This window comes from Carlito syrichta, unplaced genomic scaffold (genome assembly GCF_000164805.1).
Source record: "Carlito syrichta isolate Samal-C Ts95f unplaced genomic scaffold, Tarsius_syrichta-2.0.1 Scaffold305149, whole genome shotgun sequence".
NCBI classification, from domain to species: Eukaryota; Metazoa; Chordata; class Mammalia; order Primates; family Tarsiidae; genus Carlito; species Carlito syrichta.
The window spans coordinates 398976-416816 of record NW_007249245.1 but is presented as its reverse complement, the minus strand read 5'-3'; the positions used below and the strand labels follow the sequence as shown (position 1 = coordinate 416816).

The following is a 17841-nucleotide window of genomic DNA, read 5'->3' as shown; positions in this document are numbered from 1 at the left end:
CACTATAGATGGAATATCCTTCCCTACTCCTTGACTTTGGTTGACCAAGTGACTTTGGCCAGTGAGACGGAGTGGCGCATAATGGAAACTGAGGTTTAAAACGTACATGCTCAGCAGAGCCTACCCTCCTGAATTCCTGTCATCACCTTGAGAAGGACATACCCCAGGGAGCATGAGGCTGAATGGGGATTAATTTGTAGAACAGATCTTAATCCAACTGTCAAATGGAGCTGGGCCCAGCCAGTTCCAGTGTGGACTGGCAGGCCCAAATATGGGAGCAAGAGTGAATAAATGATTGTTAAAGCCACTGAATTTTTTTTGGGGGGGGTGTTGTTCCTCAGTAATGGCTGACCAATACACTTACCTTGTAAACATGGGACTTTACTCTCTATGAATGTGTCTGAGTTAAACCGCATTTTGGAAAAACTGCCGAAATAAAACAGCTCCACTTTTCCTAGGTCCTAAGCGCAGTGCTAAATTGAGTTTGGATGACTTTCTCCTAATAGCATTTATTTTACACTTGCCCACATCAGAGCTAATGTTTCTTCTTTCTGCCCACTCAGTCTTTCAAGATTTCCTTGTGATTTACCCTTACCACACTGGCACACTCCTCTTAAGAATAGTCAGAGTTATCTGCAAACACGCCACTCTGCACCCTGCCGTCTAGAACCACATCATTTTTAGTACGGAACTTTTTCGAGAGTGGTCGGGGAACCACCCTCGGCACAGTCATTTAGAACTGTTGTTAAAATTACCAATTGTTGGGCCCACTCCAGACCTACTGAGTCAGAATCTCTGGGGTGGGATCCAAGATTTTACATTCTTAACAGGCTCCCTAGGAAATTCTTATATTACAACCAAGTTTGTGAAACACTGATGTATGAATATGCTAACTAACCAGATCTCAAGCCAATACTCTGTCCTGGGGGATTTATGTGATTATCCATCATCATCTAGAAATGTACTTGTTTATTCTTTACTTTTGTTTCCTCTATGTTCACTTTCCATCTACTTCAGCACATGACTTTTTCTTCTCTTCACTTTTAATCACTTAAAAGCTCAATTAAAAAAAAAAAAAAGTCATGTTGGCATGTAATGTTTGCAAAGGTCTTTTGATAATCTAAATAATTTTGAAGTCTTTTCTTTCTTAAGAAAGCTATATACAGAAGCAAAGAACTGAATACTGCATGTCCTCACTCATAAGTGGGACCTGAACAATAGTCACCTTGGTAAAAGGGAGGGGTCGACAGTTGCCGGGCACTGCTGTGGGGTGGGGTGAACACACAACACAAAGGGTACCTGGCCCCAAACCAGGGGAAGTGAGGACCGGTAGACGGCCCAAACTTTACCTGCACGAAGCCTACTTGTGTAGCTAATGCTGACTCGAACCCCACACCTTTATAATAAAATAAAATAAAATTTTAAAAAGTATACAGCTCTCGAAAAAAAGTGGCATTTAGGTTAGTCAGATGTTTACCACATATAACTCATACTTTCTGCTCCTCAAAATGTCGGCTTTGCATTTTTTATTTTTAAATGTTTTATTAACAGTTTTTGAAACTTTAAAATAAAAATCGTATATGGAGTTTAAGTTATACAATGTGATGATATGACATATGTATGCACTGTGGAATGACTGTCACAATCAAATTAGTTAACATATCCATCACCACCCATATTTACCATATTTTATGTGTTATGTGTGTGTAGTGTGTACACAAAATCTGTTCTCTTATCAAATTCCAAGTTAACAATATAATATTATTACTCATAGTCACCAAGTCTGTACCCTTGACCAACATCTCCCCTTTACATTCAGTGATCTTCCCCTTTAATGGAGTTCCCTGGCTGGCCTCAAATAGAAGTGACTCACAAATCCTAATTCTTTGGGTTTCTTATGGAAAAAAATCGTACTGGTAGCAAACCAGATTTTCAGCAACGTTTCCAGTTAAATGATGGGTTTTGGTCAATAGTTCCAAAATGGATATAGCCAGTGATTCCATTTCATGTGCAGCTTCCAACATCCCCAATTCAAATGACATGTGGATCTTTTCTATGTAAAAATGAATGTGGAGTTTTATTTAGTCTCTTTTTATGGCTACTATATGGGTAACAGAACAAGTGGCCAACAACAGGGGTTTTGGAGGCAAACTACCTGAATTTGTACCCTGGTCACACTCTGTGTCTCAGTTTCCCCTACTGCATAAAGGGGATTATTAATCCACTGCACAGACCTGGATATCAATGACTTATACATTTAAAAGTACTTACATAATACCTGACTCATTAGAAGAAGCCAAGATTTGCAAGTTATTGTTATTATTTTGAAGTCCCTGAATGTATTCTTGGCATTGTTATAAAGCTTCAGCTGAGCTCTTTTGTACTTAACCACTCCCTCTTTTTGTTTTCTAAAATGCTATATTTTGAAATATATCATACATGCAATATATTATACATGTGCATAAAGTACAAGTACATTTTAAAGAACAATAGCAAAATAAATATTTGTGTACCAAAACAACTTAAGATCCTGAATAATAACAATAAACATTCAGACCCATAATGCTTCTCATTTATCTCATCCTCCTCCCTTCACTATCCCAAATGATGTGTTTGTAATTCCTTTGCTTTACTTTATCGATTTACTACACATTTGCTTATTACTATTTTTAAAGAAGCTTTGCAAGTTGCCAATAAATTCTTTTATGACCTATCTTTTCATTTACACTTGCCATCTGCTGCCATTTTTAGGCTTTCCTGTTTTCCTCAACTGGGGAACTCTTGCAAAATTTGAAAGTTGGTTTGTTCTCAATATTGATCAAGTTGTTTTTTTTCACCGCTTAGTTTTTATTTTTAATTTTTAGTTTTTGGAGTCTCACTCTTGCTGCCCAGGCTGGAGTGCAGCAGCACACTCATGGCCATCATAGCCTCGACCTGCTGGCCTTAGGTGATCCTTCCGCCTCCCCCTTCCAAGTAGCTAGAACTACAGACGCACACCATTACGTCCAGTTTTTGTAAGTTACTGTAGAGACAAGGTCTCACCAAGTTGCCCAGGTTGGTCTCAAACCCACAGGCTCAGGCAATCCTCTTGCCTCAGCCTCCCAAAGTCCTGGGATTACAGGCTGAGCCACTGCACCCGGTCACTGCTTAGTCTTTAAGGCACTTCCACTCTCCCCTAAGACTCCCACAAAGTGATGTGGGTAGCTAATGAGAAATTATTTTTAATTTTCTAGGCTTTCTTTTAATTTCTATACTTCCTATTTCCTCCTTAAAAGTGTAATTTGTTGAATTTGCCCTTTAAACTGTTGAAACAAGGAACACACTTCTCTGGTTTAGGGGAACCCACTGGAATGTACCAGCCCACTGGCAGGGAGGCTTCTCTGAAGCACATTATTTCATTCAAAGATAAACTTTCAAGGGTATTTTCTAATGATTGGGGCCAAAGTATGCCCATCTTTATGGGTTCTAAGTTTTTGGACTCATTCTGTCATCCAGGCTGGAGAGCAGTGACATGATCATGACTACTGCAGCCTCCAATTCCTGGGTTCAAGTGATCATTCTGCCTCAGGCTCCCTGGTAGCTGGAACTTCAGGTGCATGTCACCATGCCTGGCTAATTTTTTGGTTTTTCGTAAAGACAAGGCCTTGCTATGTTGCCTAAGCTAGTCTTAAACTCTTGGGCTCAAGCTATCCTCCCGTCTCAGCCTCCTAAAGTGCTAGGATTATAGGTATGAGTTTCATGTTTTAGAAAACAATTATATGACTTACCTATACACCATACACCAGGTGAGAAGACTTTTCTTAAATCCTGAATAACTAAAACTTCACCTTTAGAGCCTTGTCTAGTTTTCTCTGTCCCAGCACATCTGTAGACAATGCCCAGCATCATTAATCTGGCTCAAGGCTCCATGCTGTGGTCCTGATGCTGGCCCAAATTACTTAGGAAGGGAATTTCCACAGTCTTATCTTGTTTCTATATGCTCTTCACCCTAAGTAAGAGCTGAGTGTAAACCAATATCTTAAAACATAAAAGGAATCTTTGAAACTTATTTGATGTGTCAGTCTGTCAAAGGCAAGGTATCACAAAGGAACCAAATGAGTTTGTGGTTAAACTTCAATTTTCTCTTCTAAATTAAAATCTAGTGCCAGACACCAAAAGGTTTTCTCTTCCTGGCCTTTAAAAAAAAAAAAAGTTATAACGGCAATTAAAAGGACCCCTTTGGTCGTTCCATACTATTCTCTACTCCAACTACTTCCTATAATCTAACAATGCTATTTTGGGAAGCTAATATAAAAAGGATTTTTTTATTAGAATAAATCTAGATTTAAATGGAACACTCAATAAATTATCTTAACAGGTGTTTTTCCTGCAAAAGGAACGGCACCACAGAAATTCAAAACTAATTCATTCTTTTTGACAGATGCCCACCTTGCTCAATAAAGACTCTATTATTCATTCCTTATGGCCATTGATTTTTGCAAATAATAACAGAGGTTGTGAAGAAAAAAAGTGTAAGCTTTTTAAAGGATGGATGTTTCTGTCATTTGCCAAAGGCGTCTGCATTGTCTATTTCAGAAACAAAAGTAAAAATTTATCTTGGGCTAAAAGGATAACTATTTCAAAGTAAAAGCAATACTTTTGGGCTATAAAGACAACTATTTCAATATAAATATTATATTTTCTTTTGGGTTATGAAGTCAGATGATGAATGGCTTAAACTACACAAACATCAGGAGTCAGACTATTCTATTTAAGTCTCCTCTGAAAAAAAAAGCTTCAGAGAAGAATCCACATAACCCTAACAATAATTCTTTAACCACCAAATAACGTACCTTACATAAATATGATTTAGAGACACTGGAAAATATCTGGATTTCTCTACTGATTTGTGTGTTTTATATGCAATGTTATAGAGAAAACTTTTAAAAATCAGTTATTAATGTACATGTTATATGTAATCCCACAATATAATAAATATCGTTTAATAAAGATTAATTTATCTTCATGGCAAATCCTTTTTAAGCAGGGTATCCAGAAGTTATTGGGACAAGTGTGGTGAGAATGTTCGAGTATGGTGGTCAGCATTTTAACTGAGCAGCCCTGAGACAGATCAGGACAGACACAACCAATGAAAGAACATGACAGGTTCATGCTCCATTTTCGTTTAAAATCCATATGCCAAAAAAATGTTGCTTCTTTCACAATGGTGGAGCAAACTCTCTAGGCTGAAAATGACAAAGAAGGGACAAAGGATAGAGAATATGAGGATCGTCTAACATCAGAATATCTACTTGGTGCCTCAATTCCACAGAATCACCTTCCAGAAGAAAGTCAGGAAAGTCAATAGCTGCCATAGTCTTAACCAATAGTTCACTACTTTGGCAACATCTGACTCACCTAATCTCACTCACCATGGTCTTGCAGTAACACAGTTTATCTAACTTTCCCTTGTTTTATGATACAAGAAACCTGATAATGCCTGTGTATCACAGACAAAAAGAGAGATGGGGAATAAAATCAAGGTCTATTCTCTGAGCCCGTAACCTTTACCAAAGATGGTTGATACCACAGCTTAGCCAATGCCAGGGAATCCTGCAAGCAACCAAAGAGCTTCGCCAAGGAAAGAGAACTGAAAGCTTTGCCTGAACTCTGCTTCATAGTCCAATGTGTTCACTGGGCATGAAATATTAAGTAAGGGCTAATATGTGCTTTGGGAGTGTGACAGACAGGGTTCAGTATCATCAAGGTCTCTCAACACTCCAAATCAAGCAAAAAGGCAGAGTCATGCCTTCTTTGGAGCTGGAGATTTAGAGGTGACACAAATGTCCCACGTTGCTTCTTAGGCATTTTAATTAGTATTGTCTATGAACTTTCTTTAGCACTGAATAGAAAGGAAAGAGAATCTGAAACAGCCAGTCTCACAACATTGCAACCATATTTGCTGAGCCCATGCTGCTGAGGACATGTGAATGTTGAGTGGAACCAGACAAACAACAGTTATGTGAGACGGTGAATGGACGTGAACACAGGCGGGATGGGTAGATAAAATACTCTAATAGCACAATGGCATAGCTTCCACTGTGTGGAAGCTTCGACTGTGTGGCCCAGTCGTCAAATGCTGGAGGGGAAAGCCAGTAGAAATGGAACAGATTCTTTGAGCAGACTCTTTGAAGCCTCCAAGGAAAATAGTTTTGGCCCATGAACACAGCCTAGAGACAAAGAGTGGTGAAAGGGTAAACCAAAAAAGTATTTACGTGAGCATAAGAGGCCCTGGCTGTCAAACTGCTTATATTAGCTACGCAGAGTTCACATGTCTGATGGCAGAATTAGATTCAGAAAGATCTCATGAAGCTGGATAGGACAATCCAGCAAAACGGAACGTAACAGAAATTAATGGGTATTATGTTTAGGGCCAACTCCAGGAATAAATAAGTGGTAGCTCGCTGCAGAGCTATGGTTGGGAACCAACAATGAAGCAAAGTTGGCCAAAAAATTAATTTAAGTAATTATGCAGAACAAAAAAGAGGACAGCCCTATTTAAAGACCAATTACAGTACACTGTGCTATGTTCTGGACGCCATCCATTAGGAAGGTGTTCAAGGAAGGGGAACACAGGAAGTCACCGAAAATGTTCCTTCCGAGGAATGTGAGAACTTGAGGATGCCATAAAGCCCTCACCTTTTTAAAGGGTTAAGATATGCACAAGAGATTATTCTATAAGGCTATTATAGGCAAAATTAGAGGCAATGGTAGACATTAGAGATCAATCATTCAGTTAACAAATACTTGTTGGCCTCCTACTACGTATCAGGCCTTGTTAGGCAGCAGAACTGCCAGTTAAGAAAAACCTTCCCAATACTCAGAGCTTTCCACAAATAAATAGGGCTACCTTCTGGAGACAGTGAATACCTGGTTATTGAAGAGATTAAGGCAAAAGTTGAAATTTCAGTCTTAAGTTGGAAATGGAATTATGAGCCTTAAGCTCCCTACCTCAGGGAGGTTTATAATCATCCATAACTTACAACATGTACTTCTCTTTTTCAGTTCTTTCACATTTCATGAACAATGCTAACTCTGGGGTTTTTTTTTTGTTTTTTGGGGTTTTTTTTGAGTTGGAGTCTCACTCTGTCACCCAGGCTGGAGTGCAGTGGCACGCTCCTGGCCACCACAGCCTCCACCTGCTGGGCTCAGGCGATCCTTCCACCTTACCCTTCCAAGCAGCTGGAACCACAAGTGTGCACCACTACGCCTGGCTAATTTTTCTTGACTTATCGTAAAAATGAGGTCTCGCCTGGTTGCCCAGGCTGGTCTTGAACCCCTGAGCTCAGGTAATTCTCTTGCCTCAGCCTCCCAAAGTGCTGGGATTACAAGCGTGAGCCAATGCACCCAGCTAGACGCTGACAAATTTAAACAGAAATGGATGGCATATATTAAAGATGATATCCTATTTCTCACAGACTCTCCAGGAGACCTACAAAGCTAGGTTTGAAGATCTCACTGGCAGAAAAGATGCCCAGCCATGCACGGCTCAGTTGGTGTGGGGATGATGCCTCCGTTGTGAATGCCGAGCTCATATCGCTGTCAACAGACACTGGATGGAGCTATGAGAAAACAGCAGCCTGGAAACTGGAAGAACATGCCAGCATTGTCCCCCTCCTCCCTGGCATGTCTTCCATGTGTTCCCCACGTTTTTGTATTACTAGCCTCTGATCGAAAGTCTGGAAGGGGTAAATCAGGTTGGCAATGTGGAGCATGGGCCTGAGTCCTGGCATTAAGGCAGGAGGGAAAATCAAGCACTGGATTTTCAGCTTCTGGAGATGGGATCTGCCTCATAAGGCAGGGGATTGTACCAGGGAATTCAGAAGCGAAGTCTCAAGACCTTAACCAAGACGCAAAAACACTTGTTGGACGATACAGCAATTCTTCTCCCATGAATAACTTAACAAAGCTTCACTCATAAGCGGGCCCTGAACACTAGTCACATTAGCACAAAGGAGGGACTGGCAGTCCCTGGGCAATGCTAGGGGAGGAAGGGAAGGCAGAGGGCAGAGGGCATGTGACAGCATGAAGGATACCTGGTCCACTACTGGAGGAAGCGAGAGCAAGTTACAAGCCCAAACTTCGCCTGTATGCAGCCTACTTATGTAGTTAATCCTCAGTTGTACCCCACATCTCTGTAATATATAAGTAAATTTAAAAAAAAATTTAACAAAGCCCAATAACTAATTGAAACTGAAAGCAGAAGGTAAGAAAATTAAAGGTGGCAAAATAACTTCCTAATATTATGGGGAGTATTTATTTCTCTGAATCCCTTGTTAGAGGAAATTCTGATAGTCACGATCACTCACAAATGTAGTTAACATTGATTGTCATAGTGAGTCTGAGATAAGGGGGCTCTCCACTGAATGTGGAGATTGATAACAGGAGAAAAAAAAAACCTAGGAAAAACCAGGGAGTTTCAGCTTATATTATGGCAAGTGAGTTTTTAGGTCATTCTATTGGGAAACTAAGTGACCAAGAACAACTTACTAGTATCACTAGGACTGAGAGAAACCTCCAGAAGTCAATAAATCCCTCACCCAGTACCCCCCAAGACCTGTATTTCCAGAAAGATGGCTGGCAGCCCCCTTTTGCTAAAAGCCTCGAGAGAAGGTCATTTGATACCTTCCCAGATAAGTGAGAATTGCAGCTGGTCAGAATGTTCTTTGGTCATGTCTTGTTCTTTCGATCCATTTCCCCCTCCCACCCCCAGTAGTGAAAACAGAGAGGAGAGGCTCACCATCTCTTCCATCCATTTCATTGTGGGTTCCAAAGGACGGTGCCGGGGGGTCAGAACCAGGGTAACCTCACTTGCTACACAGTGACAAATCCACCGGGGCATTCCGGACTCTGGGTGACACTTCAGAATGCCAGACTTCCTCCAGGAAGTGTGAGCACACTAATCATGCCCCTGGGCCAGGTGGGCACGTGGAGCGAGAGATTAGCCTTCCCCCACAGCTGTCAAGCTGGGCCCTCTCATTAACACCCACGACTCTCTTTCTTTCCTTTTTTTTATTTAGGTCCTTTGACTGCAGCTCCTGTACTTGAAGTATGTCATTGAAAAACGCACAGATGGGATCTACCAGATCATGAGAATGCTTTCGCAGCTTTTTAAAGTGTGCTGGGGTTCTTAAGAAGAAAAAAGAAATCCTGTATTCTAATGTCTACCCGTTTCCCACTCTCTTCCTGCTTTAGAAATAAACCACTGCAGAAGCCAGTGTTCCAAGTAGTAATAACCAATAGGGCAAAAATTGAAATCTAGTTCTATTAAAATCTAAAGCAGCTAATTGTATCTGCTAATCATGTCTTCATAGTTCACAGAGAGGGCACGGCATCTGAAATATATTCAACATTAGCTGCAACCTTCTGAAATTCAATGTCGGGCCAGGAGGGGAGACAGCAGGGCAGGCAAGAGAGTGTCTGACAGGTTGTGCCCTGAGGGAAGATGTGTCCTAAAGCAGGAGGAAGTGGCTTGGGGGAGGGGTCCTTTATCTTGTTATGAAAGTTCTGGACAATGGGCTTGGGGTTTGAATGGAAGCCGCAAGACAATGAGGCTCAGAGGAAGACCAAGAACGATGAGTTTGTCTTAAACGACCCAGGCTTCTGGAGCATTTTAATCAGTATCATCTATAAGCCTCTGTACAATATCAAGAAAGCAAAGGGCAAGGTTACTATTCTCTGAGTAGACACTGTGTTCTTTTTCGTATGAAGCTGTCTCTTTGTGCAACGAAGAAAGGGAGCTATGCCAAGGTTCAACTCTCCTGTTTTACATATATATACGGTCCTAGTTCTGGACTTCCAGGTGGCACCTGCCATACCCCCCTGGGCCCAGTCAGCTGAGGAGTCTCACCCAAAAGACTGATACCAAACAAAGTGGACCCCCAGGTAGCTGTAAACTATACATTTAACACATGCCCAGGATTTGAAATGAATGGAATTAGCAATCTTCCCAGAAAATACCCAACATCATTTATTTGTGATGGCTTTGCTGCTGATAACATTATAGTATTTCTTAAATCTCAGCAAGTGCCTTCCATAAAAAGAAGGCATTCACTCAGTGAACATTCACTCAGCACCTCCTATGGCCATGTGTCACCTGCAGAGGTAGAAGATGGGGTACTGGAGAAGAGGCAATCTAAGATGACTAGGGACATCAGGGTAGCACAGCTAGGGCAGCACCTCAGTATAAGCAGTGAGGTGCCAGACAGAAATTGAAACCAAAGCATCACTACAGAACCTTGTGCCAAGGGATACTTTTATGGGAAGATTTAGGGGGAGAGCTATATATTCTTAAAATTTTGGTGACTAGTGGATGCACTCAAATTCTGCTCTTTGTGATCTGATTTCAGGCTGTTTGGACTGAACAGAGCCCAGCAACCTGTGACCATCCCTGCAACCGCCTCCCCAGCCTTAGTCTCTGGACCATTGTCTTGGCTATCTGCTACCAGGAGCAGCAAACACAGCTGTCTGCGGTTAGCATCTTGTCACTGACCAGCCATAAGCTCCCATATACAACAGAATTGCTCCTCTGAGGTTGAGGCTGCAAGCTATCTAGCCAACCTGCATCAACTTCCTACACCTATCTCCCTTTAGACCTAGATCTCCATCGCTACCATGCAGTCATTTGGGTCACTTCCCCTCAGCTGGGGGAGGAGAGAGCAAGATCTTGCCTGTCACCCTCTCCTGTGCGAGAAGTTGACCAAGATGAGTGGTGTTGTACCCTGAGCATCCTGTTTCCTGAGAAGAATCTGCACCAGCCCTACTGATGTACCCAGACAGAGGTCATCCCTGTGACTTCCCAGAGAGCCACTTCCTAGATGAGGAGGCGAAACTTATGGAGAAGATGGGCAACCACTGACCATCCTCTGCAGGCTGGCAGGCCCCCTGGGCAAGATCCCCAGGGAAAGGCTGGCCCTCAAGCATGACTAGGAGCCTCCTGAACCATTGACAACACATTGTAATCACTCTGAATCTTTCTCTCCCAAGCTGTGGGACAATTGGAGACAATACAGCTTTTTGTCAAGAAAAAAAAAAAAATTAGTAATCATAGCAAACAGTATTTGAAAACTTTTCAATTACACAAAGAAATCATTCTGCCCCTCAAACTGATTTAAATCCCGTAAAATGTAATTACAAATTTGAACTCTGGAATTAGACTGCCTGAGTTCAAACCTCTTTGTATCTCAGTTTGTTCTCCCATAAGATGTGTGATGTAAGATTATTCTCCTCAGAGACATTTTGTAAGCACAGGTTGAACAGCCCTAATCTGAAAATCCAGATTTTAAAATGCTCCAAAATCTGAAACTATGGCCAGCATCATGTGCCACAAGTGGAAAGTTCCACAGGTAAGTACTTAGCATGAATGTTGTTTCATGCACAAAATCATTAAAACTGTTGTCTATAAAATTACCTTCAGGCTATGCATTTAAGATACATATGAAAATAAATGAATTCTGCATTTAGACTTCGGTCCCATCCCCAAGATGTCTCATTATGCCTATGCAAATATTCTAAAATAAAAAAACCTGAAATCAGGAACACTTCTGGCCCTAAGCATTTCACATAAGGGATATCCAACCTGTATTAGATGCACAGAAAAGTGCCTGGCACATAGTGATCACTCGCTGTAAATAAATAAATATTACCTATCATTATTACTGTTATTAAATATTCATTTATATTATGGAATTATGCTTGGTTCTGTTTCCCATTTCAATGAATTCTCTAAGATCCATCATGAAAACTGATGAAAAGTTTGGATAAAGTGTTTAAAACTACTGTTTACCCTAATGATAAGGAAAGTCTCATGAAATTGGCTTATTTTGCAGATGTTTCTTCAAGGCTGACTCTTAATTAACAATTAATTGAAGGTAATATTGTGAATATTTTTACTCTACATGAGAAAGATGTTTTGAGAAATAAACTATTAATGTATTTAATTAATGTATTTAATTACATTTATGGTTTTGCAGATGTTGAACCTGCTCTGCATTCCGGGGATAAAGCGTACTTGGTCATCGTGGATGATTTTTGAGGTGTGTTGGTGGATGTGATCTGCTAGAATCTTGAGAATTTTTGCATCTATGTTCATCAGGGAAATTGGCCTGTGGTTCTTTTTCTTTGTTAAGATCTTTACCTGGTTTGAGTATCAGTGTGATGTTAGCTTCACAAAATGATTTGAGGACAGTTCCGTCTTTCTTGATTGCCTGGAATACTTCCAATAGAATTGATGTCAGCTCCTCTTTTATGCTTGTAGAATTGTGCCAGAAAGTCGTCTGGTTCAGGGTTTTTTTGTTGTTATTTTTTTTGTAGGACGGAGTCAATTTCCTGAATTGCTATTGGTCTATTTAGGGTCTCAATTTCCTCTTGTTTCAACTTTGGGAGGTTGTATGATGTCAGAAAGTACTCCATTTCATTTACATTTCTGAGTTTGTATCCATACAATTGTGTATAGTAGTCTCTGATAATCTTTTACGTTTCTTCTGGGTCAGTTGTGACTTGATCTTTTGCATTTTTGATTGCGCTTGTTTGGGCTTTCTCTCTTTTTTTTCTTTGTCAATCTGGCTAGGGGCCCATCAATATTATATATCCTTTCAAAGAAACAGCTTTTTTTTCTTTGATCTTTTCCTATGATATTTTTGTCTTCTATGTCCTTTATTGGGTCTTTTACTTTGGTGATCTGGATTCTTCTGCTGAAGTTAGGGTTTTCGTACTACTCAATAATCTGTCACAGAAACAAAGAACTGAGTACCACACGTTTCCACTCATAAGCAAACCCTGAATATTTATCATAATACTGTAAGAAAGGAACAGGCAGTAGAGGGACACTGCCTGGGGTGTGGGGGCATACAACATCAATAAGGGGGACCAAAAGAAAGCCCAAACTTTACCTGTAGGATGGCCATTTATGTACCTAACCCTTAATTGTACTCTACATATTTAAAATTTTTTAAAAAGGAAGAAAAAGATTAATTTTGTAATGTGAACTCTGAAATCTTAACAATGAGCATTTGAAACCCTATTGCATTAAACTCTATTGGTCCATCTTGCATGTTGAATGAATCCTTTACACAGGCATAATTTTATAATATCATGCATTGGTCAGTTGGAAAATCTTGATTCATTGAGTCATACGGATTTTCCATGTTAACATAGTTCACTATATAATATTTAAAAAAACCACGCACACATTTGTTGACATTACCACTGATTTAATCACAAAAGTCATTGAGTTTAATTTCAGTTAAAGTAGTTGTTAAGCTCCTGGTGGCAGACAGACGTTTTCTGAAATTCAAATTTTTGCTTGAAAGCTCAAATTTCATCAACAACAGACACTGTCGGTTGTTTTCCTTGAAGTAACAAGTTCATTCCACTCATTTCTGAGAAAATGTCTGTCAAATACCTAAATTTGAAAATCATAGTTTCTCTCTCACCCATTCTTTAAAGCTAAATAGTGTTCTGTGAATAAAAGTAGCTTTTTGCAAAACAACCATCCTATTGGACCAGTCAGCAGAAGTGCCTTACACACATTTCACATTTACAGTGTTGGAAAGATACATACTCAACAGCTGAGATTCAATAAACTTGGTAATGTTTGTTGCTTCACCAGGGCCATTCTCAAGCAAAGCTGACTTTTTAAATTTTTATCTGTGAATACATGGTGATGAAGAATAAAATGACTGCTAATATAGTTTGGTGGCACTGCTCTGATTACTGCCAAGGTATTATTGTCCTTCACTGTTTTTACGTCTGGCGCAGCAGCAACACAGCGAAAAAAGACAAACAACATGTTTGTATTATGATGAAGACAGTTTTTGATCTTGGGTAGGCATCGCAAGGGTCGCTGGCCCTCTGAAGACTATGCTTAGAGCACTGCTGCCTTAGGTAGATTCCTTTGCTTCCCTATGCCTCCGTTTTCTCATCTGTAGAATGGAGATGATTCATAGTACATAAACCATAAAGCAGTGGTGAGGACCGAATGGAACAAATCATGTAAAGAATGAATAACAAAGCTGGCCTGTGGAGAGTGCCATATAAGGATTAGTTAAAGGGGATTAGGCATCATTTGAGATTCTTGGTTAATTTAGGTGTGATTTTTAAAAATCACCTTCTCAATGTTTTTATTTTCTGCTTTCGTTCTTAAGGAGAGCAGTCATCTCCTCTGAGAACATTCTTGGTTGAGTTTTTCCCTGAGACTGCTAAGGGGACCAACTGGTCAGAGACTCCTTCCAATGTTACAACTAGACCTCCCTTACGAGGAGCACTCCTCCTTGTGATCTCCCTGGTGTGGTCTGAGAGCATCACAAGCCCACTTCTTTAGCGCCTTCTGAGCACCTCTTCTTAGGGGTTGCCTAGGAACCGTGCTAAGCACTGGAGGAAAAAAGCTGACGTTTATATTCATGTCTTTCTGTGTGTCTCGGTTCTCAAAATATTGTGACACTGAGAGAGAGAGATGAGAAATTGCCAGGTCCCTGAACCTGATGTGCAGTGTCAGGCTCTCTTCGGTTCAGCATGGTTTTCAGAAACAGGCAGACTCTGGACAAAAACATCTGTCCCTGTAGCCAACAAGATTTAAAAAACTGATTTTGGGTTTTGTTTTTTCCTGATAGTACTAATTTGATGTCTCTTTCTAAATGAAAGCAGACATGGATGTATAGTGGATAAAATACAAACTTGCATGAATTTTTAAGACAACACATATTTTGCGACTAAAGAAACATGGTAACTTACTGAAGTGCCTGACTCTTGGATTGCAGGACAGAGGAGTGGGAAGAGCTACAAGGATCTTTATTAGGAAAATTGGTGAAACTGGAATTTATGTGGACTAAGTAATCCAAGTTAAACTGCCTGAATCTGATAGATCACCTGTGTTTGTGCAGCAGTATATCCTTGTTCTTAGGAATTATATTGAAATATTTAGCAGTAAAGGGGCACGATGTCTGCAACTGACTCTAAAATGGTTAAGAAAAAGCAGAGAGAGGGAGACAGAGAGAAAAAGAAAGAAAATATGGTAAAATGTTCAAAATCATTGAATCTAGGCAAAGTGTACATAGGAATTCTTTGCACTATGCTTGTAATTTTTCTATAAGTTTGACATTATTTCAAAACCAAAAAAGTTTTTAAAATGTCATTAACAAAAAGGACAATACAATTTTTTGTGTCTGGCCATTGTGAGCACTTATTAACGATATTGCTCACACGCCAGTTTTCTTCCAGCTCATTCCTTGGGCCTCACCCTGTAACACCCCTGTCCTGCTCGGGGCCTGCACCACAGGGCCCTCATCTCTGACCCTCAGACAGGCCCTGATCTGTCCTGCCCGGGGCCCAGTGCTCATGATGTTCCTTGGCCTACACACTCTGCCAAGCTCTAGGGCTGTTCCATGGCAGCATCCTCAGAGGCTTTTTCTGACCCTCCTATTTAAAGTGGCCACTCTAGATTCTCAGGTCGTAAGGGAAAAAAAAGGGGGGGAATTCCAGGGGACAATAATATTTAGTTCAAGAAAGAGAGACCATTTTCATTTTAATTGGTGGCTTAGTAAATTAAGAAAAAAAGTCAATTGGGGATTGCATTCCAAATTAAGTAACTTAATTTTCCTTTTTTGTAAAATTCGCCCATTTAAATTTTAAGCACAGAAAAAGGATTATATAATAAAGACAACATATAAAGTATTAATTAATAAACAAATAAAGTGGCCACTCACTTCCATCCCTGACACTCTTCATATCCACTCCTTTATATTATTTTTAAAAACAATATTATCACTGTCTAAAATGACTATGTACAGTTACCTATCTTCCTCCAACAGATCATTCTTTATGAAAGTAGTAACCTTGTTATTGGGCCACTGCTGCTTTTCTTTTTTTTTTTTTTTGAATTGGAGTCTCACTCTGTCGCCCAGACTGAAGTCCAGTGGCCACTCCCGGCCACCACAGCCTCGACCTGCTGGGCTCCGGTGATCCTTCCGCCTCAGCCTTCCAAGTAGCCGGAATTACAGGCATGCGCTACCACGCCTGGCTGATTTTTTGATTTATTGTAGAGATGAGGTCTCGTTGCCCAGGCGGGTCTCGAACCCACGGGCTCAGGCAATCCACTCACCTCAGCCTCCCAAAGGCGTGGGATTACAGGCTGAGCCACCGAGCCCAGCAGGCTTTTCTGCTAAATAGTGCTTGGGACATTGTAGGCACTCACTAAAAATTTATCTGTGGAATGAATCAACAGACGTCCCCAAGACCTGGCAGTAGGCATTCAAACACTTCCACAGTTGGGGCACTGGGCACAGTGAGTACTCAATATTTATTTGTTGACCAAATGACAATATGTGACTGAATGGATACATCAGAGAGAGTTTCTGACTCTGATAAGGACTAGATTCTGGAAGATAAGTGAAGTTAGTCATTAAACACAGAAACCCATGTGCAGCTTGGCTCAATATGGTCTTCTAGGCATAGTCTCTGACATTTACTCTCCAAATAGCCCCAGTCTGGCTTTCCTTCCCTCGCTCCTCAAAAGCTGTTCACGCGAAGGTCACGCATGACCTGCGTGCTGCCAATACAACAGGCTTTCTCATCTTTCTCTTGGTTGTCATTTTTTAGCAGCGTTTGGCAGGGGACCCATTCTCCTTCAGTGACTATCCTCTGGCCTTCCATGGCACTGGTGACTTCTGGCTTGCCCTGATTCTCACTCCCCTTTGCCAGCTCCTCTCCAATCACTTAATATTCCTGGTGGCCAAAAGGACTTAGTCACCAGCTTTCTCCACTTCTCACTCCATGAACCCCTATGGCTTTGGAGATCATTTCTAAGTTGGTTCCCGAACGTATATGTGCAGCCCAGATCTGTTGTTGAACTCCAGGTTCATTTATCCAACTGCCCAGTTGGTACGACCATTTGGATGTCTCACAGAAATCTCAAAATGCCTAAAACTGATCTTGGCTACTAAACTTCTTCTTCCAACCTTGTCACCTCAGGGAACGTCCACCCTATAAATCCTTGCTATCTCAATATCACATTGATTTCATCAGTAAGTCATGATGATCCTACCTCCAACAGCTATTTTCCACTTACATACTTTGATCCATCTCCAACGCTGTCCTAAGGAACATCACCTTTCACCTGGCCTCACTTCATCTGTTTACCATCTTCCATTCTCACTCAACTCCCCTGATCGGATTCCTCGTGTCATTCTCCTGCTTAAAATCCTGCAGTCTTTCTGTGGTCTACAGCAGCAGTCACCAACCTTTTTTGGGATCAGGGACTGGTTTTGTGGAAGACAATTTTTCCACAGATGGAAGGGTGGGGATATGCATTACTGCTAGTATTAATCTGGATTCGCAGCCACTCCCCAGCACCAGCATAAGTGGTCTGGGGTTGGGGACCCCTGGTCTACAGAATAAAAACCAAAATTCTTAACACTGCCTAAGTAGTCCTATATGAATTAGTTCCTCCCACCGTCTCCACCCTCATTTCAAAACTCCTCCTCTTGGCTCACTAGGCACTAGTTACACTAATCTTTCTTCTGTTTCTCTAAAGTATAAAGGTATTTTCCCTCCTAAGGCTTTTGCGCATGCTGTTTCTTAGCCTGGAACATTTTCCCTCCAACTTTTCAGCTCTCTAAATCATCCATGGGACCTCATTTATAATGGGCATTTATTGAAAGGTTTTCCATAGGAAAATCACCCAAAGTCAAGTATGGATTTTAAAGTGGCAAAAGAATGGAAGATGAACTGAAGTGGTGTAGCATGTAACTGCATACTAGTAGACGGACTGGAGTATAAACTAAACCTGTAAGAGAGAAAAAGAAGGAG

General features: G+C 40.8%; 1 protein-coding gene across 1 annotated transcript in view; it reads right to left on the bottom strand.

Moving 5' to 3' along the window:
• The window catches only part of AFF3 (AF4/FMR2 family member 3), a 478579-nt gene that overhangs the window by 298533 nt on the left and 162205 nt on the right, over window positions 1–17841 (bottom strand). The window lies entirely within an intron of this gene.